The sequence below is a fragment of the Hyperoodon ampullatus genome (genome assembly GCF_949752795.1).
Source record: "Hyperoodon ampullatus genome assembly, chromosome: 8".
In the NCBI taxonomy this organism is placed as follows: domain Eukaryota; kingdom Metazoa; phylum Chordata; class Mammalia; order Artiodactyla; family Ziphiidae; genus Hyperoodon; species Hyperoodon ampullatus.
In genome coordinates, this window is record NC_136921.1 from 49827496 (window position 1) to 49851726 (window position 24231).

The window sequence follows — 24231 nt, forward strand, 5'->3', positions numbered from 1 at the left end:
TATAGAGCGTGGATACACTGGATAAAGGGATGAGTTATGTCCCAAGTGACATGGAACCAGACAGTAAGAGATTTCATCATGTTACTCAGAACAGCACTCAATTCCAAACTTATGAATTGTCTATTTCTGGAATTTTTCATTTAATATTTTCAGACCTTGGTTGACTGGGAGTAACTAAAACCGTAGAAAGTGAAACTGTGAATAAGGGGGGACTACACTAAAAATATGAATAAATGAATTTACATATAAATAGATGAAGAGAATTCAAGGAATTTATGAATTGCTCTCCAAGCTTCTGGGGAAAAAAAGTACCAATTAATTTCAGCTGTGAATGTGTTCAGAAAAGAGATTCCATGAAGTGGCCTGGTTCATTAAGAATATAGAAATCACACACACATATACACACACAGAAGCACAAGTTTAGAAACATAGAAACACTATAGATTTAGGAAACATTTGACAGACCACTCTGATGAGCCAAGCTTGCAAGCTGAAATAAATAGCTCTCCTTAAAACAATATGTCAAACTGTAAGATGAAATGATGGGACAAAAAGATACCAGGCACTACAGAGGAACTCCAGCCAAAACCCAACAACAGCTTTACCTGTGGGTCATGTGAAAGCTTTTACAGAAAACCCTGAATCTTAAATTTATAACCAAATATGACAGGTAGGGATGACTTAAGTGATAACACTCTTAAATAAGAAAGGAAAGAGTATTTATTATTCAAGTTTTATAGGCTTGTATATGCTATTTCTCCAGCAACAAATCAAATTAACAGTTAAACTGTTCAGGTTCAGTCCACATAGTTAATTAGAATGAAATTATTAACTAGTTGTAATTTAGTTGATAATTGATTTCAGCCAACTCTTTGGATTATTTATTATCAAGCCATATAAGATCAATTGGTCAATCCTTTTTAAATTCCCTAATTATGATGATGTATTATAAGCATGTTTTTTCTGTTTATATCTTTAAAGTTGTAGCCTTTTATTTTAGAAAACTATCTTAGAAAATCTGCAGATTGTATTTTTTCTTCTACAATTTAGGAGACTGGCAAATATTAATTTACAAATAACTAAGTTAACTGCCAAAGTGATAATATCCATGTCTTACATAGCCTAGGGGAAGAATTCTGAATGTGCAATTCCTACAAAGTGCTGTATAAAATGCATTCTGTGTCAAATAACATTGAGTAATACGGCATACTATATTTCCCCTCTCTATTAAAGGCTCTGAGAAGTTCTACAGTAAAAAATTCTTTAACATATTTTAACCGAGTATTTCTTACATATGTCTAATGAAATGCCATCATTACACTGCTCAGACAGTAATAGTGATCTTAGGTTCAGATGAACAAATCAAACTTCTTGAGGCACAAGAGTCCTTACTCAGTACTGAATTTATTTAGCCTTTCAAAGGGGTACAGGATGCACAATAAAACAACAGGCATGGTGAGGACAAATTGAAATCATAATGGGGTATTCATAGTTCAGGCATACAAAATTGAGTCAGGCAGCCATTGAGGATCTGACTCAGACATCCCTGCACCACTGAGAACTTGAACTTTTTGTGAACTATACCAAAGCCAAGGACCCCAGATGTTTTAAAAACAACATCTGCCAGCTGCAAACTTGTGGTCTCAAAGTTGTTCCCCCTTGTAAGTATGCAAGCATTTCAGACCCCAACCATTAACAAGCAGTCATTACTTCTTTTCAGCTCCAATTATAATTATTGATCAACAACTCATGTAACATTGTGAGGTGTTTTTTTTTTTTTTTTTTTTGACTTTATAAGCCTCCCCCTCTTTGTAGTCTGGAGGAAACAGCTCAAATGCTTTTTGACTCTGTCTACTCCTATCAAACCCCCAATAAATATCTATTTATTTCAATTAGGTCTCCATTTCTGAAATCTTGATTAATGGTTAAAGCCAAATATCCCCAAGTTACTCTGTACCTGGGAGGTGATGATCCCAAAAGACCATGAAAATGTAGAAGAGAAACTGAATGGGAGCAGACAACCTCAATTTAGGCAAGATGTCAGCTCTGTCATCCCTCCAGATCAAGGGTAGGTAACTATGTAGTTTCTATTTTCCAAGTTTCATCTTATCAATACCAGTTAATTAGAACTTGATAAACAATTTCAACAATAATATATAGCTGCTTGATGTGTGCATCATCCTCAACTGTTTTTCATTACCTCTGATATCAGTACATTCCTAGAAATTCTGTATTGGTGTTTCATGGAAAATTTTATCAGTTGTCCCTGAGAGTAGAAGAAATTTCACACAATATTCTGTTAACTATTATCTGTTACCAAGTAAACATTATTATTTTAAAATATCCTTGGGGCACAATTTAGGAATTAAATTAATTAATCTTCACATAAATTAACTAAAATATTATATTAGAATCCTTCTTTGAACTATTTATGCTTGGACATGTATTGCATTTAGTATGTTTGTTATGATCTTGAAGATGGAATAATGTGATTAATTTGGCTTGTTTTAGATCACCTAGTCATTCGCTCATGTACCATGTAGATCAAACAGAATTATTACACAAAGAGTATAGGTTGGTCACTCCCCAGAAAAGGTGGATAATTTTTTTAAATATTGGTAATTTAAAAAAATAAAGACTTTTTGTTCCAGAGTTTTGCTGGAACAAAAACTCTTTATTTCTAATCAATATGTATGTACATGTGTGTATGTATATATGCACATGCTAATATATGTGAAAAATGTTTTAGTTACTATGAGGAATAAAGATAGATAAGATAATGATTCTACCTCATGAGCTTACACAACATGTGAATGAAAAAAATACTTAAAAGATACCAGATATTAAAATAACTAACTAAAAGTGTAAGTTCAGAGGAATTTCAAATTATTCAGATTTGAAACAGTTAGTGAATGGTGCATGTAGAAAGTGATATTTAATTTGGGTTCCAGTAGTAGGTGACTATTCCAATAGAAATATGTAAGTAATCAGATTTTCAGAGAGAAATATCAAGGAATAAATGCATAGAAGTAGGAAACTAACAAGGCATATCTATACTGTTTGGATAGTAGAGTCATGGAAAATAGAATCAGACAGTTATGTTTAAATTGTGCCTTTGAGTAAAAAAGTCTGTACATCATCCAGCAACCAACTAGAAACTATGGATAAAGAGCGTGACATCATCAGAATATAATTAGGATCAATTTAAGATCCATAACTGTACAACTTATAGAAATAAGTGTAGACACAAATGGGCATTGTAAGGTAAGGAAAAAGGAATTATTCCACTAAGACCTCAAGGTTAAGATGTAAAATAGAGATTAAAAATATTTCACTGTATAATGAGGCACAAAATAGTGAATATTTTAGGTCATTTAATTTTACCTATGTGTCAAGCAGATTGCTTAGTTATTCGCTATGCTGTATAAAAATGTTTATAGCTTCTTCACTGAGAAAGAAAATTACCTTATCAGATACACAGCATTGAAGAAAGGCCTGTATATAGTATTTCCATTTTCAGCAATAGCTAAAAACTACTAAAAAGGCTGCACAAAATATTTTTTACAAATTCTCCTTAAAAATATCAAAGAACTGACATTGCAGTTTAAAGCTGACAGGATACCCTAAGAGAAAGAACAGACTCTGATTGCTACATTGAGTATTATATGACTGAACTCACATTTGTCCGGAAGTATTGATAATCCAAACAAATTTGATTTGTGCTTTGGTAGATTTACACAGGGCTGGAATAGAAATCAAGGGACAACAGTGTTTGCATACAGTGGGGAAGTTAAGAGGATACGTTCTCACCCTGACTTGAGGCACCAAAGTGCCACAGGCCTAGTATTATTGTAAAATAATATCTTCCAGGGGATTTTAAAGATTGTCATGTCACTGAACAGATCACAGGAGAAAAGAACAGGGTATAAACATATTTGGCTCAGATCATCGGTGACTACAAGAACCTAAACCTATGAATTTAGTGATATTTATTACTAAGCACCCTGGCATTGGTAAAGGCAGAAGGAAATATTCTCTAATGAGGAAATTAAAAAAAGAAAAAACAAAAATTTTTATCCTAAGCCAAGAATTTCCAACAATAATGAGTGGCATACAGATGATAAACACCTTAGCAGACGAGGCACCACGTGTAAAAACAATTAGAATCAAAAACAGCAGGAAGAAGCCCACAAAGTTTTCAGTTTTGGAATTCTTAGACATAGGTTACAAAACAATTCTAATTATTAAAAAATTTAGAAGATAAGCTTGAAAATGTTTTCAGGTTTCAGACACAATAAAATGAAAGCTAACATTAGGAAACAAAAAACACTTGGAAAAGCAGGAAATAAATTTTTAAAATGATAAATATACTACTTAAAAGCAGAAACTGAACTGAACGTTTCAACATAGAATTAGTCACAGCTAAATTTATCTTTCTGATACCACTGTCCTCCTTAATTTGATGTCTGTTCTAGAATTAAACTGTAAGGAACGTTTATTAAACTTGGTATATTTATATACGCTTAGTTGCTATGGTGCTTGTGCTTGGATATTAAAGAAATCTATTTTGTGTATCAAAAATAATAACTTACCTTGGTATTTTTAAGTATGATATTTCCCAGTCAGTGACTGAATTTGATCATTGCTATAGGCCAAAGGATCTTTCTCATGCTCATAATGAATAATAAAAATAATTATTTTTTCCCATTTTAAAAGCATTTCTCCTTCACCCATCAATGAAAATACTTATGTATTATTATTTGCATATATATTGGTTCATATGTTCACCAACTTTAATATAACCATATATCTCAAGTCATAATGGATTGCTTGCTGACATTCTAGATAGCATTAAATAACCAGTTTATATGAAGTAATGGATAGCACTGTCTTCCTGGTTTTCTGATCAATTGCCTTAGGAATTATTCTTTCTTGTTTGAGCACATTTGCCAATTTAACAAAACCATGGATCTTTATTTGTTTTTTATTAAGCTCATAATCTGATCATTGGTCTTACCCAAGATGGTTTTTAAAAAGCTCCCTTATATATGCCATGATGAATGAATTAAAGAAAACCCCAACATGCCTATGAAGTACAAAGTAGATAGCCACTTTAAAAATCAAAACCTGAAGCCACTGTAGTCAAGTTTCAAATTCTTATATTAAAGCACTTGAGTCGCCTTTAGAAATCTTGTTGGGATCTTTTTAGGGGGTAACCTCAAAAGCACTTTTTCCTAACAAACTATAATCTATTTTTTTTCCACTAAGTCTGGGTTATTTATTTATTTATTTGGCTAATATTTTTAAGATGGATTCTTCCAAGGGACTCTTGTCAACATTGAAAACTAGCATTTTTCATTGCTTGTTTCTGGCTGGTATGTGTTCCTGAAACAATAACTAGTGATTAAAATTAAGTAACTGAGAGAACATACTGATGGAATAAAATTCATATTTTAAGGCAAGACAAGAAAAATTTAAATATAATTTTTTCTCTGTCCATTTAGGCCTCCTCCCTCCCCTCTAGTGTGCATTGTACATCTGCATTATGCATTAACCAGACCTCCCCAATGGCAGAAATAACTGCTCAACCATGAAGATCAATTTCTCTTCTTCTGACACCAGACATGTTAACTCCTTAGAAGATAACATTACTTACTTACAACCTTATTAATGTTACTAGCTATATTACTTGTATTCTTCCTATTTTAAAAGATTATTTTTTCTTTCATTACCAGTGTGTGACTGAGCCTCCAATAAAAATAATGATGACTAGGGGACTTGAAACAATTGACCAAATATATAGTTCTGTAAGATCAATGATTGTAATAGTGTAACTCTGGATATGGGAAGAAGCAACAAGAGGGAGCCATTTCCTGAACCGTAACAGATTAGTAACACAGGTGGTCCAGAGGCTTTTGGCTACTGTTAACTGGGTCTGGTCCAGTAATAGCACATGGAGTGTCCTATCAAGGAAATCCTCACCTGACCTGGGAATGAGCATTCCTAGTGCAGTGGGACAATTGGTTACAAAATGCCTCCCAAACCTTGGTTGAAATTAAGAACAAAAGGGAGATGATTGTAAAATAATGTTGCCCACCATCCAGTTCTATAAGAACCAAGTCATTACCACTGCAGTCGCTGACTTACAATACACTGTGAAAGGAATTCAGGGCAAAGATCAGGATGAGGCATTTTGTGATCTGGGAAAACTGACAGCACTGGCCCTCAGACAGTTAAATCTTTTCAGGAGAGAAATTTATGAACCCAGTTTCTTGCATATTACTGTTACTTAGAAAAACACTGAAACCATTAACTAAGATATCTGTTCCTTGTGAATAGCAGTAACCTTCTACCAAGATGTGTGCTTGATTGCATATATACTGGTTTCTCCCCCTATCCCCATACCTCTTCAGAACAGTCCTCAGAGCTTTCTGAAAGACTGTCCCCTGGGTTATAATCCTCAGGTTAGCTCTAATAAAATTGTCCAATTTCTGTCTTTGATTATTGATTAATATTTTCATGGACAATACTATATAATACGAGAAACTTTTAAAGAACTGTAAGGTACAGCAACTCTATCTGAAAGATCAGTGGGGGAAAACTTTACCCTTTATTTGGGCACATGTGGTAGTTGTTTGACCTTGGATAAATTCCATCATTTGGGGGGGAATCAAGTTATTTTAAGGGTAAACTAAGAGATCCTGTGTGTTACTCAACCTCCTTTTGTGGTTTTGTAACTTTTTTTTTTGTAACTTTTTAATGACTGCTGTTTAATAATTTTAGCAACCTGGGGTCTGTGTGCCAGTATAAATTTACAAAGAAAAGGAGACAGATGCCATCGCCCAGGTTATAGGTACCTAATAAGATGGATGGTTCTCAAAGCTAGAAACTAACCCAAATCTCTGACCGGTTATATCCTAGTTAAGGGGCCTTGCAGTAGCCAGTTTAATGGAGAACACCTGGGCAATTATTACATTTGCTCCATCAGCTTTTTAACCCTAAAACCACATTACAGTCATTAGGGAGAACTACTTTCACATGTTTTGAAGGAGGCATTAAAGTGGAGACAAGATTGGTCCTGGGCAGATTGTAACCCAGAGTGACTTCTGGCCCCTTCATGCCCATTTCTAAATCTCTTCCTTCGGTGTCACCCCTTCTTCATCCTTCTGTGTCCAGTGCTCTCACACAGTCCTTCTGACTGCCGCAATTTCTGTGTTGATTCTCCCAGGCCTGCCTCACTGCCCCCGCCCTAAGTCTTCCAGAACTTCAAACTATTTGCTCTCTCCTCTCTCACCCCCTCCCTTAAAACTTCCATTCATTCAAGACGGATAATCCCAGCAAGTTAAAGAATTTATTGATCTAATTCGCACTCAGTTTCAATGACTCATTTGGACAGGGGACTGGCATTGACTTTCAAATGTGACTCTCCAATGGTGGTATAATTTCCGAGTGTGGGCTATTCCCATACCACCAAGCAATTCTCTGACACCAGCTGGATGTTCTACAATTCAGCTCACTTCTGACACTTAAGAGCTCAGTCCTTCGAGACTGCCCCACCCTTTCCCCACTTTAGGAACCAATCCAAGTCCAGGTTATCACCTGTGCTCCTGTCTGGCTATAGATCGGAGGTTCCAATGACCCCCTCCTTGGGTTTGATTAATTTACTGAAGCGGCTCACAGAACTCAGAGAAACATTTTACTTACTTGCTCACCAATCTATTATAAAAGGATGTAACTGAAGAACAACCAGATGGAAGAGATGCGTAGGGCAAGGTATGGGGAAAGGGGACTGAGCTTCCACTCCCTATCTGAGAGCGCCACTCTCCCCAAATCTCCATGCGTTCACCAACTGGGAAACTCTCCAAAACTTGTCCTTTGGGTTTTTATGGAGGCTTCATTACTTAGGCAAGAGTAATTAAATCACTAGCCATTGGTGATTGATTCTCTGTCCAGCCCCTATCTCTCCTCTGCAGAAGTTTGGGGACAGAGGCTGGGAAGGGGGTGATGGGGGAGGACTGAGAGTTCAAAACTCTCTAATCACGTGGTTGCAAAGTTACTCCATTAACATAAAAAAAAGACACCTTGTTTGCCCTCAACACTTAGGAAACTGAGGATTTTAGGAGTTCTCTGCCAGAACTGGGGGCGAATACTAAATATATATTTATTATAAATCATAATATCACAGGTGTCTTTTAGGGAAAAAATAACACAGGGCAAACAACGTTAAAAAATTGGCTGCAGGACTTTTCGGATCCTTTAGTATATGCTAATGGGCATTTAATAGCTATATATAGAAGATTTCATCCAAATTTTCCAGTATTATTTGATAATAGAATTTTAATATCTCAAAAAGCACTTTAAAATCTAATGTTCATTGAAACACATGCTCAGAACTGTTGACATATACTATCATTTTAATGATGCATAGCATAAAAATGTTAGAAATCACCATGATTTATTTAATTTTTCTCTATAGATTAATGTTTAAATTATTTCCAATCTTGCTGTTACAAATATTGGTGAAATAAACTTACTTGTATCAAAACCTTATTTCTCTAAGATAAATTGTCTTTTAATTAACTGCCAACTCTGCTTAGATTGCATTCATGGCTTCTCTGGCAACTCACTTCAGCAATCAGAACAGTGGGATTATCTTCAGCAGTGTCAAAACCAACATCAGAAATACCTTCCATGCCATGACCGGTAGATTTTGGGCCCCGGTATAGGCGAGAGGTAAAAATAAATGACTGGATTAATCAATTTAGCAACCAAGAGAAAGAAGGAAGGAAGTGGGGGAGGGAGGGAGGGAAGGAAGGGGCAGGGAACAAAGAAAGAAAGACCCTAAGGGAATTGAGTTCTTTGTGATTCTGGTTAAAACATATATATATATGAAAAGACAAAGACGTTTTTTTGTTTGGTTGGTTTGTTTTTGTTTTGTTGCAGTACTTGGGCCTCTCACTGTTGTGGCCTCTCCCGTTGCGGAGCACAGGCTCCGGACACGCAGGCTCAGCGGCCATGGCTCACGGGCCCAGCCGCTCCACGGCATGTGGGATCTTCCCGGACCGGGGCACGAACCCGTGTCCCCTGCATTGGCAGGCGGACTCTCAACCACTGCACCACCAGGGAAGCCTGACAAAGACATTTTAAAAAGTCATGACGACCATGGGCTACTTAGATTATTAACTCATTCAAACAGAACCAAGTAAACCTTAAGGGCGTAGTTACCTCTGCCTTGAAAAGCCCTCATTCTCACAGTTTAAATGTTTCATAACTGAGTTCATCCCCTCTCCTTTGCCACCACCCCAAGGAAGGCTGTATCCTTTTTAAAAAACATTAAAAAAATTTTTTTTGGAGTACTTCTGTATTCCTTTCCTATTGTTGCTGTAACAAATTACTACAAACTAAGCTTAAAATGATACAAAATTATTCGGTAACAGTTCTGGAGGTCAGTACTTCAAAATCAGTCCAAGTGGGCTAAAGTCCAGGTATGGGCAGTGTTGGTTCCTCTGGAGAGCTCTAGGGCCTTGCCTCTTCCAACGTTTAGAGGCTGTCACCATTCCCTGCCTATTGGCCACATCACCTCCATCTCTGCTTCCACTGTCACATCACTTTGTCTTCTCAGATTCTGACCTCCTTGGCTCTTTTATAGGGACAGAAAGATTACCCTAGGCCCACCTGGATAATCCAGGATAATCTCCCCATCTCAAAACCTTGAATTTAATCACACCTGCAAAATCTCTTTTACCATATAAGGTAACAGTCACAGATCCTGGGGATTTTAGCTCATGAGCATACATGGGGGCCATTATTCAGTCCCCAACAACTTTCTTACTTTCTAGTGCCACAAGCTGCTTCAAGCTCATATTGCATTTTCCCAGGGAGTCCTGGTCCCTTTTATTGGAGAGTAGTATTTAGAAACCAAGACTTGGATGCTAACTGTACTCATCTCTATTAGGAGGTCACTGCTTCTATAATCTATTTTTAAATAAGTTGTAAGAAAACTACAAATATGCTATTCTATGTCATTATTTTTTAAATGTGATCATAGGTGAAAAATTGTCTCCTTCCTTTCTATGTCTATAGTATTAGCTCTTAATGCCAATACTAATTTCCTAGCTTGCTGATAACAGTTCTATGCAAAACACATTTAATGAAGTCTGAACTAAAATAAGTTGTCTAAACCACCAGTTCTATGTTGTATCTCTCCTTAAGCTTGCGATGCTTACTATTAAACAGCATTCTTCTATAAGGATTCTTTTTTTCTCTAAAATTTCTTCCTAGGCCAAATCAAAGTTTCAGTCATTTCTGTGTTTAATTTGTGAATTTTTTTCAGGATAAATTTTTTTTTCACACAGCTGTTATTTTTAGTTTTCCAATTTTTTATCTTTCCCCCTTCCCTCCTCTTCACTTACGATTCAAGACACTCCCTTTTATTAGCCTCCCGCTCAACTCCTCTCTGTTACTTTAGAGCTCTCAGTTATGCTATACACCTTATACACTCTAAGGTGATACTTATACATGTGAACGAACACTAAAATATGTGAAAACAAAATAATTCTCTGTCTTCTTCCAATATACGTTTGTGAGAAATCTGCTGATTTGTCATTTTTCTGACACTCTGATGACAACCTGTCTTTATGATCCAAGGTTAAAACAATAACTTGTTTGTTTTCTAGAATATTTTCATTCCCCTTTCTGTTATCTCCATACAATTAAAAAAATATATAGAATATGTGAATACAGTTTTTTACATTGTTTCAAAGCAGAAAAATGATAAAGTCATCCATATTTTACCTCAATTTGTTACAATGTTTCTGCTCTTTTGTCATTTCTGGCACTGACCTTTGAATGAACAGAAATGAGGCCCACTCTGCCTCAAGAAAGAGTTTCAATAGCTGAAACTTACTGCTAATTTACATGATATTCTGGAAAGTTGCATTGTTCATTTTTATTTATAGATCTTAGTAAAATAACAACTATGCCTTGAATTTGAGCATATAAAATACCAAACTGTTACGTTATCATTTTGGAGAGGTTAAATCTATTAGGTCCAAATAAACACTCTCATAAGTCACCAACTTTGGCATAAATTCAAGATATTTTATATTTGGACATATTTTAAACTTAAATACTTTTTCCTTTTACAAATGTCATTTGGATAAAGATAATATTTTAAAATGAATAGCCATAACATTGTTTTTATCTAATTTAAATATATAGGAGGGGTGAGATAGGGAGGGTGAGAGGGAGAGAGACGCAAGAGGGAAGGGATGTGGGAACAGATGTATATGTATGACTGATTCACATTCTTATAAAGCAGAAACTAATAATAATAATAAAAAATATATATATATAAAAGCCAGAGAGAGAAACAAACATAGGGTCCCTCAGGATACAATGAAAATGGATATGGAAAGCTAACTATGGATGCTACATAAGTAAGTGACCAATCGTAGGACACATTGAGTATTGTTTGCTTGTTTCCATTCACAAAAAACAAAGAACAAGGATCTTCCTGGGAAAAAAAATTAAATACCAGCCACTAGTAGATGTTCCTTTTGTTTTTTCTGTGAGTAATCCCCAAGTCATATTCAATTCCAGTGACACTGGGATGATCATAATTGTTAGGCCAGTTTTATATAGTTTTATTTGCAAGGTATCCCTTTCAGATTATATTGTAAATGTTGAAAATTGCCAATTCAATTTGTTGTTTTTAAAATAAAATTAAACAAAATGAGATAGTTCAATTTGCTGATTAATGAGGATATAGGATTTGAGAATTGATGCCAAAGTCTCTGAATTGTTCAAAGCAGATAACCTGCAGGTTATATTTTATTTATTTTTCACACATTACTGTGGAGTCATATTTACATACCACACACACACAAAAAAAGGAAAGTAAAGGAAGAAAATTGTGATTTAACTTTTGTGATATGTGAACAATGTTGGAATATTGGAGATTTCTTTCTTAATGGAGAGATAGGCAAAACTTATTTAAAAATCTCTCAGAATGGTCTTCTCTGTGGGTAATTCTTATAGAATTTCTACCATTTCAGAAGAGCTTTGACTCTGAACTTCATTTGCTATTCATAGTAAATAAAACTTATGAAAACACGATAAGACTAAATTGTAAGTGTCAATTTCTAAGGCCTAAAACAGTTGATTTAGTTGATCAGTCTGTGATATGTCAAATAGCTCATCATTATTAGAGTATAAAATAAGTATAACATTATTTTCAAAGCAGAGCTTCATTCATTTGAAATGGCATTTCTGAAATACCGATGAAAGTTATAAAATGTTATTTCTGTATTATTAAATGTAATTACTTAGAATAAGCTGTAATTATATGAAAAGTACAGGCATACCTCAGAGATATTGTGGGTTCAGTTTTAGTCACCACAACAAAGAAAATATCACAATAAAGCAAGTTACACAAATATTTTGGTTTTCCAGTGCATATGAAAGTTATGTTTATTCAACACTGTAGTCTATTAGTTATGCAATAACATATGTCTAAAAAACAATGTACATACCTTAAATAAAAATCTCTTTATTGGAGGGAACTTCAAGATGGCGGAGGAGTAAGACATGGAGATCACCTTCATCCCCACAAATACATCAAAAATACATCTATATGTGGAACAGCTCCTACAGAACACCTACTGAACACTGGTAGAAACCTCAGACTTCCCAAAAGGCATGAAAATCCCACGTACCTGGCTAGGCCAAAAGAAAAAAGAAAAAACAGAGACAAAAGAAGGCTTCCCTAGTGGCACAGTGGTTGAGAGTCCACCTGCCGATGAAGGGGATGCGGGTTCGTGCCACGGTCCGGGAGGATCCCACATGCCATGGAGCGGCTGGGCCCGTGAGCCATGGCCGATGAGCCTGAGTGTCCGGAGCCTGTGCTCCACAACGGGAGAGGCTACAACAGTGAGAGGCTGGGGTACCGCAAAAAAAAAAAAAAAAAAAAAAAAAAAAGTGGACTGGACCTGCACCTCTGGGAGCGAGCTGTGAAAGAGAAAAAGTTTCCACACTAGGAAGCCCCTTCACTAGTGGAGACGGGGTGGGCAGGGAGGATGTTTTGGAGCCATGGAGGAGAGCACAGCAACAGTGGTGCAGAGGGCAAAGTGGAGAGATTCCCACACAGAGGATTGGTGTGGACCAGCACTCACCAGTCTGAGAGGCTTGTCTGCTTACCTGCCAGTCTGGGAGGGGCTGGGAGTTGAGGCTCAGGCTTCAGAGGTCAGATCCCAGAGAGAGGACTGGGGTTGGCTGCATGAAGACAGCCTGAAGGGGGTTAGTGTGCCACAGCTAGCCAGGAGGGAGTCCAGGAAAAAGTCTGGACCTGCCTAAGAGGCAAGAGACCATTGTTTCTGGATGCATGAGGAGAGGGGATTCCTTCCCTGTCTGCTCACAGAAGGCAGAGCACTGCCTTAACAAGCTCCAGAGATGGGCACAAGCCACGGCTATCACTCGGATCCAAGAGACAAGCATGAAACTCTAATGCTGCTACTGCGACAACCAAGAATCCTGTGTGCAAGCACAGAGCACTATTCACACTCCCTGCCTGGGAGCCTGTACAGCCCACCACTGCCAGGGTCCCGTGATCCAAGGACAACTTCCCCAGCAGAACACATGGTGTGCCTCAGGCTGTTGCAATGTCACACCGGGCTGGGCTCGCATTCCAATTATAACTACCATACCCTTCCCTCCCCCTGGCATGAGTGAGCAAGAGCCCCCTAATTAGCTGCTGGGGAACAGATGCCTGAGGGCGACCTACACTCAGAGGTGGGGCCAAAACCAAAGCTGAAGCCAGGAGCTGTGTGAACAAAGAACAGAAAGGGAAAGCTCTCCCTACAGCTTCCAGAGCAGCAGATTAAATCCCCACAGTCAACTTGAGGTACCCTGCATCTGTGGGATACCTGAATAGACAACAAATCATCCCAAAATTGAGACAGTGGACTTAGGGAGCAACTATAGACTTGGGGTTTGCTGGCTGCGACTGATTCGTTTCTGATTTTTCTGTTTATCTTAGCATAGGTTTTAGGGCTTGTTGTCATCAGTGGATTTCTTTATTGGTTAGGTTGCCTTCTTTTTTATTATTATTATATTTTTTATTTTAATAATTTTATTTTGATTTTTTATTATTATTTTTCTTTCTTTTTTTTCTCCCTTTTCTTCTGAGCTGTCTGGCTGAGAGGGTCTTGGTGCTCCGGTCTGATGTCAGGCCTGAGCTTCTGAGGTGGGAGAACCGAGTTCAGAACATTGGACCACAAGAGACCTTCAGACCCCATGTATTATCAGTCCACGAGAGCTCTCCCAGAGATCTCCATCTCAACACTAATACGCAGCTCCACCCAACGGCCAGCAAGCTCCAGTGCTGGATGCACCATGTCAAACAACTAGCAAGACAGGAACACAATGTCATCTATTAGCAGAGAGACTACCAAAAATCATATTAAGCTCACAGACACCCCAAAACACACCACTGGATGCAGCCCTGCCCACCAGAAAGACAAATTCCAGCCTCATCCACCAGAACACAGGCACCAGTCCCCTCCACCAGAAAGTCTACACCAGACACTGAACCAACCTTACCCACTGGGGGGAGACACCAAAAACTATAGGAATTATGAACATGCAGCCTGTGAAAAGGAGACCCCAAACACAATAAGATAAGCAAAATGGGAAGACAGAAAAATATGCAGCAGTTGAAGGAGCAAGGTAAAAACCCACAATGAAAGAAATGAAGAGGAAATAGGCAGTCTACCTGAAAAAGAGTTCAAAGTAATGATAATAAACGTGATCCAAAGTCTTGAAAATAGAATGGAGAAAATATAAGAAACATTTAAAAAGAACCTAGAAGAACTAAAAGCAAACAAACAGTGATGAACAACACAATAAATGAAATTAACAATTCTCTAGAAGGAATCAATAGCAGAATAACTGAGGCAGAACAGATAAGTGACCTGGAAGATAAAATAGTGGAAATAACTATCACAGATCAGAATAAAGAAAAGTGAATGAAAAGCGTTGAGGACAGTCTCAGAGATCTCTGTAAAAAATTAAACACAACAATATTCAAATTATAGGGGTCACAGAAGAAGAGAAAATGAAACGGTCAGGGAAAATATTTGAAGAGATTATAATTGAAAATTTCCATAACATGGGAAAGGAAATAATCATTCCAGAAAGCACAGAGATTTCCATATAGGATAAATCCAAGGAGAAACACGCAAAGACACATATTAATCAACCTATCAAAAATTAAATACCAAGAAAAAATATTAAAAGCAGCAAGGGAGAAACAACAAATAATCCACAAGGGGATCCCCATAAGGTTAACAGGTGACCTTTTAGCAGAAACTGTGCAAGCCAGAAGAGAGTGGCAAGACATATTTAAAGTAATGAAAGGGAAAAACCTACAACCAAGATTACTCTACCCAGCAAGGATCTCATTCAGATTCAACAGAGATATTAAAAACTTTCCAGACAAGCAAAAGCTAAGAGAATTTAGCACCACCAAACCAGCTTTACAACAAATGCTAAAGGAACTTCTCTCAGATGGAAACACTAGAGAAGGGAAAGACCTAGAAAAACAAATACAAAACAATTAAGAAAGAGGTAATAGGGACATACATATTGGTAAATACCTTAAATGTAAATGGATTAAATGCTCCAAGCAAAAGACATAGACTGGCTGAATGGACACAAAAACAAGACCCACACATATGCTGTCTACAAGAGAACAACTTCAGACCTAGCGACACATACAGACTGAAAGTGAGGAGATGGAGAAGATATTCCATGCAAATGGAAATCAAAAGAAAGCTGGAGTAGCGATTCTCATATCAGACAAATTCAACTTTAAAGTAAAGAGTATTTCAAGAGATGAAGAACAACACTACATAATGATCAAGGGATCAATCCAAGAAGAAGATATAACAATTGTAAATATTTATGCACCCAACATAAGAGCATCTCAATACATAAGGCAAATGCTAACAGCCATAAAAGGGGAAATTGACAGTAACACAATAATAGTGGGGGAGCTTATCATCCACTTTCACCAATGGACAGATCATCCCAAATGAAAATAAATAAGGAAACACAAGCTTTAAATGACACATTAAACAAGATGGACTTAACTGATATTTATAGGATATTCCATCCAAAAACAACAGAATACACTTTCCCATCAAGTACTCATGGAACATTCTCCAGGATAGATCATATCTTGGGTCACAAATCAAGCCTTGGTAAATTTAAGAAAATTGAAATCATATCAAGTATCTTTTCCACTCAAAATGCTATGAGACTAGGTATCAATTATAGGATAAAAACTGTAAAAAGTATAAACACATGGAGGCTAAACAATACACCACTAAATAATCAAGAGATCACTGAAGAAAGCAAAGAGGAAATGAAAAAATACCTAGAAACAAATGACAATGAAAGCATGATGACCCAAAACCTATGGGATGCAGCAAAAGCAGTTTTAAGAGGGAAATTTATAACAATAAAATGCTACCTAAAGAAACAAGAAAAATCTCAAATAAAAAATGTAAGCTTACATGCAAAGCAATTAGAGAAAAAAGAACAAAAAATCCGCAAAGTTAGCTGATAGAAAGGAACCATAAACATCAGATCGGAAATAAATGAAAAAGAAATGAAGGAAACAATAACAAAATCAATAAAACTAAAAGCTGGTTCTTTGAGAAGAAAAACAAAATTAAAAAACCATTAGCCAAACTTATCAAGAAAAAAATGTAGAAGACTCAATTCAACAGAATTACAAATGAAAAAGGAGAAGTAACAACCAACACTGTAGAAATACAAAGGATCATGAGAGATTACCACAAGTAACTATATGCCAATAAAATGAACACCTGGAAGAAATAGACAAAGTCTTAGAAAAGCACAACCTTCTGAGACTGAACCAGGAAGAAATAGAAAATATAAACAGACCAAACACAAGCACTGAAATTTAAACTGTGATTAAAAATCTTCCAACAAAAAAAAAAAGCCCAGGACAAGATGGTTTCACATGCAAATTCTATAAAACATCTAGAGAGGAGCTAACACTTATCCTTCACAGAGTCTTCTATAATATTGCAGAGGGAGGAATAATCCCAAAGTCATTCTACGAGGCCAACATCACCCTGAAACCAAAACCAGACATAGATGTCACAAACAAAGAAAACTACAGGTCAATATCACTGATGAACATAGATGCAAAAATCCTCAACAAAATACTAGCAAACAGAGTGCAATGGCACATTAAAAGGATCATACACCATTATCAAGTGGGGTTTATCCCAGGAATGCAAGGATGCTTCAATACACACAAATCAATCAATGTGATACATCATATTAACAAATTGAAGGAGAAAACCATATGATCACCTCAATAGATGCAGAAAAAGCTTTTGACAAAATTCAACACACATTTATGATAAAAACTCTTCAGAAAGTATGCATAGAGAGAACTTACCTCAATGTAATAAGGCCATATATGACAAACCCACAGCCAACATCATTCTCAATGGTGAAAAACTGAAACCATTTCCACTAAGATCAGGAATAAGTCAAGGTTGCCCACTATCACCACTATTATTCAAGATAAATATCTGTTTGGAAGTTTTAGCCACAGCAATCAGAGTAGAAAAGGAAATAAAAGGAATCCAAATCAGAAAAGAAGAAGTAAAACTCTTACTGTTTGCAGATGACTTGATACAATACATAGAGAATCCTAAAGTTTCTACCAGAAAGCTACTAGAGCTAATCAGTGGATTTGGTACAGTAGCAGGATACAAAATTAATGCACAGAAGTCTCCTGCATTCCTATACACTAATGATGAAACATCTGAAAGAGAAATTAAGGAAACACTCCCATTTACCATTGCAAGAAAAAGAATAAAATACCTAGGCATAAACCCACCTAAGGAGACAAAAAACCTGTATGTAGAAAACTACAAGACATTGATGAAAGAAATTAAAGATGTTACAAACAGATGGGGAGATATACCATGTTTTGGGTTGGAAGAATCAACATTGTGAAAATGACTGTACTACCCAAAGCAATCTACAGATTCAAGGCAATCCCTATCAAACTACCAATGACATTTTTCACAGAACTAGAGAAAAAATTTCACAATTTGTATGGAAACACAAAAGACCCCAGATAGCCAAAGCAATCTTGAGGAAGAAAAACGGAGCTGGAGGAATCAGGCTCCCAGACTTCAGACTCTACTACAAAGCTACATAATCAAGATAATATGGTACTGGCACAAACACAGAAATACAGACCAATGGAAGAGGATAGAAAGCCTAGAGATAAACCCACACACATATGGTCACCTTATCTTTGATAAAGGAGACAAGAATGTACAATGGAGAAAAGACAGCCTCTTCAATAAGTGGTGCTGGGAAAACTGGACAGCTACATGGAAAAGAATGAAATTAGATCACTTTGTAACACCATACACAAAATAAACTCAAAATGGATTAAAGACTGAAATGTAAGGCCAGACACTATAAAACTCTTAGAGAAAAACATTGGAAGAACACTCTTTGGCATAAATCACAGCAAGATCCTTTCTGACCCACCTCCTAGAGAAATGGAAATAAAAACAAAAAGAAACAAATTGGACCAAATGAAACTTTTGCACAGCAAATGAAACCATAAACAAGAAGAAAACACAACCCTCAGAATGGGAGAAAATATTTGCAAATGAAGCAACTGACAAAGGATTAATCTCCAAAATATCCAAGCAGCTCATGCAGCTCAATATCAATAAAACAAACAACCGAACCCCAAAATGGGCCAAAGATCTAAATAGACATTTCTCCAAAGAAGATATATAGATAGCCAATAAACATATGAAAGGATGCTCAACGTCACTAATCATTAGAGAAATGCAAATTAAAATTACAATAAAGTATCACCTCACACCGGTCACGATGGCCATCATCAAAAAGTCTACAAACAATAAATGCTGGAAAGGGTGTGGAGAAAAGGAAACACTCTTGCACTGTAGGGGGGAATGTAAATTGATACAGCCACTATGGAGAACAGTATGGACGTTAATTAAAAGACTAAAAATAGAACTACCATATGACCCAGAATTCCCACTACTGGGTATATACCCTGAGAAAACTGTAATTCTAGAATAGTCATGTACCACAATCTTCACTGCAGCACTATTTACAATTGCCAGGACATGGAAGCAACCTAAGTGTCTGTTGACAGATGACTGGATATAAAAGATGTGGAACATATATACAATGGAATATTACTCAGCCATAAAAAGAAATGAAATTGAGTTATTTGTAGTGAGGTGGATGGACCTAGAGTCTGTCATACAGAGTGAAGTAATTCAGAAAGAGAAAAACAGATACCATATGCTAACACATATATGTGGAATCTAAAAAAAAGAAAAATGATTCTGAACCTAGGGGTGGGACAGGAATAAAGACACAGACATAGAAAATGGACTTGAGGACATGGCAAGGGGGAAGGTTAAGCTGGGACAAAGTGAGAGAGTGGCATGGACATATATACACTATGAAATGTAAAATAGATTGCTAGTGAGAAGCAGCTGCATAGCACAGGGAGATCAGCTCAGTGCTTCATGTCCACCTAGAGGTGTGGGATAGGGATGGTGGGAGGGAGGGGAGATGGGGATATATGTATACATATAGCTGATTCACTTTGTTATACAGCAAAAAGTAACACAACATTGTAAAGCAATTATACTCCAGTAAAGATGTTAAATTTAAAAAAATTCTTTATTGCTAAAAAATGCTAATTGTTTTCTGAGCCTTTAAGGATTGGTAGTAGTAACATTAAACATTACTGATCATAATAGCAAATATAATAGTAATGAAAACATTTGAGATATTGAGCGAAATACCAAAAGATGACACAGAGAAACTAAAGGAGTAAACACCATTGGATAAATAGTGCTGATAGACTCGCTGGACACAGGGTTGCCACAAACTTTAAATTTGTGAAAAACACAATATCTCTTAAGTGCAATAAAGTGAAGCACAATAAAATGAAGTATATGTGTAAACACCTTCAGTGAATATGTTTTTTGAGTACTATTTATTAGATTTAGGAATAAAATTATTATGGTGAATACATTTCCAGAAATGCCAGGTTACAAGATGAGATGGACAAGATGAGATGAGACACGGTTCTACTTAGGTCCTATTTGAGAACATTAGAATCTGCAAATGTTGTTCTGAAAAGATCCATAGCTTCCATGAAATGTAACACTGAATTAGAAGCACTAAAATATAAAAATACACATTTTCCGAGGTAAAATGTATATAAGGTATAATAGCATAAAGCATATTATTCATTCTCAAGTAAAAATATACCCTACATTTTTAGCCATGATGGAACAATTTTATAGCATTTTTCTAGAAAAATTTGTGCTAGAAACATACAAGTTCTGGATTGACACATGCAATTAAAAAATACTTGTTGAAAAAAACTATAATTTTGTGAGGTGATATGGGTGCTGACTATCGCTACAGCAACAATCATATCAAAATATATAACTGTATCAGATCAACAAGTTTTAAACCTGAAATTTACATAGCTTACATATGTAAGTTACATATAGTCAAATATATTTCAATGAAAATATAAATAAATAAAAATACTTGTTGAATAAATGAAACAAACCATAAAATGTCATCTTAATCTTCTCCATCATTTTTCATCTGAGGAAACATGCAGTGATACAGTAAGAAGCCCAGGCCAGTCAGTAGTAGGGCCAAGTCCTAGCTTGATCTTTTCATGCTTCCTATAATACTTTGCTGAATATATTAGAAATAACCTTGCTGAATATACTTGTCACCCTATCACCTTTATTCTTTGCCATTGATTATCATCTACAGTGCTCCTGGTAGTTAAGAATATTTTAATAACGTTGAATGCACTATAAAAAACATCCAAATTGCATATGTAATGCCTAAATCTTTCGAGAGTAGACAGAAATCTATGGACATTTGCACTTGAGAAAATCTTATTTCTAGTGCTGCAGCACAGTTGGGAGTGTGATCAAGTCTTGTTTCATCAGTATTGATCAATTTATTTTTAGAATGAAACTTAAAAGTAAGATAAACCATGGAGTTTTAATTACACTGGAGATTTAAATGCTAACATACATTTTTTTTTCCCTAAGAAAAGTCTTACCATAATTTATTATTGTTCAGAAGGCTAGAGCATTCTTAAAATGGGTCACTCCATTGTCAGCATGTTCCAGATTAGCTGACTGACGGTACAGAAGAAAAAATAATTTGGAATTTAGCCATGTTCATTTTAACTAATGGATCATATTCAAACAAGTTTTTGGCATGTAAAAAAAAATAATCCAATTCCCAAGTCAAGTCACTGTGCATTTAACATTTTGTTTAGCTAATAAAATTATCTTACTCTGGAATACATCTTCCTGATTTTTATGTGCTAATAACAGAATTAAAAATTTTTGTCTGTGTCACAGCATACTGCTGAGACATGAACACTGAGAATAAGCAGGAAAGATATTGAACAAATGTAATCACTTATATTTAATAACTAGAGACTGTATGGGGCATTCCCTTATTAAATATTTACCATCTGCTAGAAAATCAGATGGTCGAGTTGTTCTTTGATAATATGGTTCACAATAATGTATTAACTTTGCTCTGCTATAAACAGAGCAAAAAAAATTTTTTTTAATGAAAAGAAAAACAATCTTTTTACATCAAGATTTTAACCATTAAATTTTAATCTTTTAAAAGCTAAATTTATTATGGTCAGTTACTAGGATTAATTTTCCTCAAAAAGCTACAAATTATTTGAATAGGAACAATTGAGCCAAAATGATTGCTGCATTTAGGTGCATTGGATATCTAAAGACTTTGCTAAATAATGAATACTGATATATTATAATTTGTTCAATCTATTTGAGATCCAGAGAACTGTGTCTATTTGACCCATTGACTCAATATAGAAAGGCCAAAAAAAATTTCACTTTCCAGTTATCACCTGAGACTACTGGGTATTAAGGATAACAAATGTGTATCAATAGTAGATATGAGTCATATGCGTTATATGATTACTATTCACTTTGCCTGCCTATAAAGAATTAAATTTTTTTCAATTTTGATAATAAAAAATATATTAATGCAATATTATGTTTAAGTAAGTTTGAATTGTCTACCCAATACTGAACTTATGTGGGCTTCTGTAAATCAAAATGCAAATGTAGTGAAATTCAGCCAGCGAATGGTAGCGTTCATAATCTGTCACTAGCATGCATTAGTATAAACCTAGAGAAAAACAACACATTTATTTACAGAAATATAAGATATTTTATCAGCATGGCACAAAAAAATGAAAAATAGCTCTTGAAAATCATGATTAATTTACACAGTCTTGGAAATAATTTGTACCTTGTGAACGCCCTCCTTTTGTTACCCTTCTCGAGTTTATAGTCTTTACACTTCCATCAGTAACTATATCATAGTGAGGTTGTGTGAAACAACATCCATAAAATTTGATGTTGAGTGTATAACTAATTCTACATATTTAAAACATGTACAAATAAAAACAAAAGGAAATTGGTCTCAAAGAATATATTTAAAATTTCATTATGGCTATAGCCTTTTCAACTTGATTCTGGTCCATTTTTTTCTCTTTTGTGATTGCATTTTTATAATATTAGTGTTTTACATATTTTTCTGTAGAACTTAGGTGTTGTGTTGTATAATAACCAAAGTAAGACCAAAATAACAATCTGATTAAATTGTACACATCTCTTTCAAGGCCCACAGAGAGGAGAAATAAGTAGCTCCTTATTTGGTGTGGCTTAAAAACAAATCTTACCAAAATTCTTTCCCCCTCCGGGACAATACTTTATTTGAAATTCCCAGGATTTATCTACGTGACTTTAAGTTATAATATGCCAGAAGACTTTTTTATGAAACTAGCTATTTCTTGGTAAGTTGTAGAGAGAGAGGTACACAGCTTACTAATTTTTTGAGAAGAAAAGGGACTAAAGTATCTGGAAGCTGAGGAGGCTGTTACACTTTTAAGTCTTCAGCATTATGGTGTCTCATTAGGTTCATGGATACCTTGTGTTATGGACTGTGTCCGCACAAAATTCATAACTGAAGCCCTAATCCCCAGTAGTGCTGTATCTGAATATGCGGCCTCTAAGGAATTTTTTAAAATATGGAGAGAAATACAAAAAGAAAAAGGAAAAGACCAACCTAGAATTCTGAATCCCTATGAACTTATCTTTCAAAAGTGAAGGAAAAATGAAGACTTTCTCAGCAAACAGAAACTGAGGGAATTTGTTACTAGGAGATCTGCCTTGCAAGAAATGTTAAAATAAGTTCTTTAGAGAGAAGATGAATGATATAGTTCAGAAACTCAGACTTACATAAAGAAAGGAAGAACATCTGAGAAGAAATAAGTGAAAGTAAAAGAAAAACTTATTTTTCCTATTCTCAACCAATCTAACAGATAAAAATCTGTTCAAGATAATAATAGTAATAATGTATTCAAATATACATATACACTTGAATATATATATACACACACACAGGCTTATGTATGTTTATAGCTGGTTGAGGGAAAATAGATAAGAGCTGTTGAAATGAATTCAATTCAAACAGGTTAACAGAAAGCAGATGACAGGTAGAGAAGGAACCTGGGAAATATGAAAGAAGTCAAGTAGGACCTGTGACCAAATACTAAACTGTGCATGTGCAGGGGAGAATTTGAAAGGCCATGCAGAAGAGAGCTGCTTGATGTTAAACAGAAATACTGTTGGTTGTACAAGAGTAGGAGAATTTGGAGTCATAAATGGTCAGGATGGAAAGATGGCAAAAATATGACTTCATGTGAGGACCAGAAATGCCATGCCATAAGGAACATCTCTAAAGTAAAGGCTACCCTAGGCCCACAATAAAGAAGCCTAAAGCCAAGCATGGAACAGATCAAGGTTGGGTGGCAAGTAAACTGATGACTTATAGAGGAAAATAAAATACAATCTTTAAAGAAAGAAACATTCTACACTCTACAATGTGGCATCAACAATATAAAGGTATGATTTTAAAATGTATTAGATTTATGGAAAAGTAAGATCTTGTGGCTAATAATAAGAAAAATGAGTCAACAGAAATTGATTGAGGAATGTCACAGATATGGGAGATGGACTTTAAAAT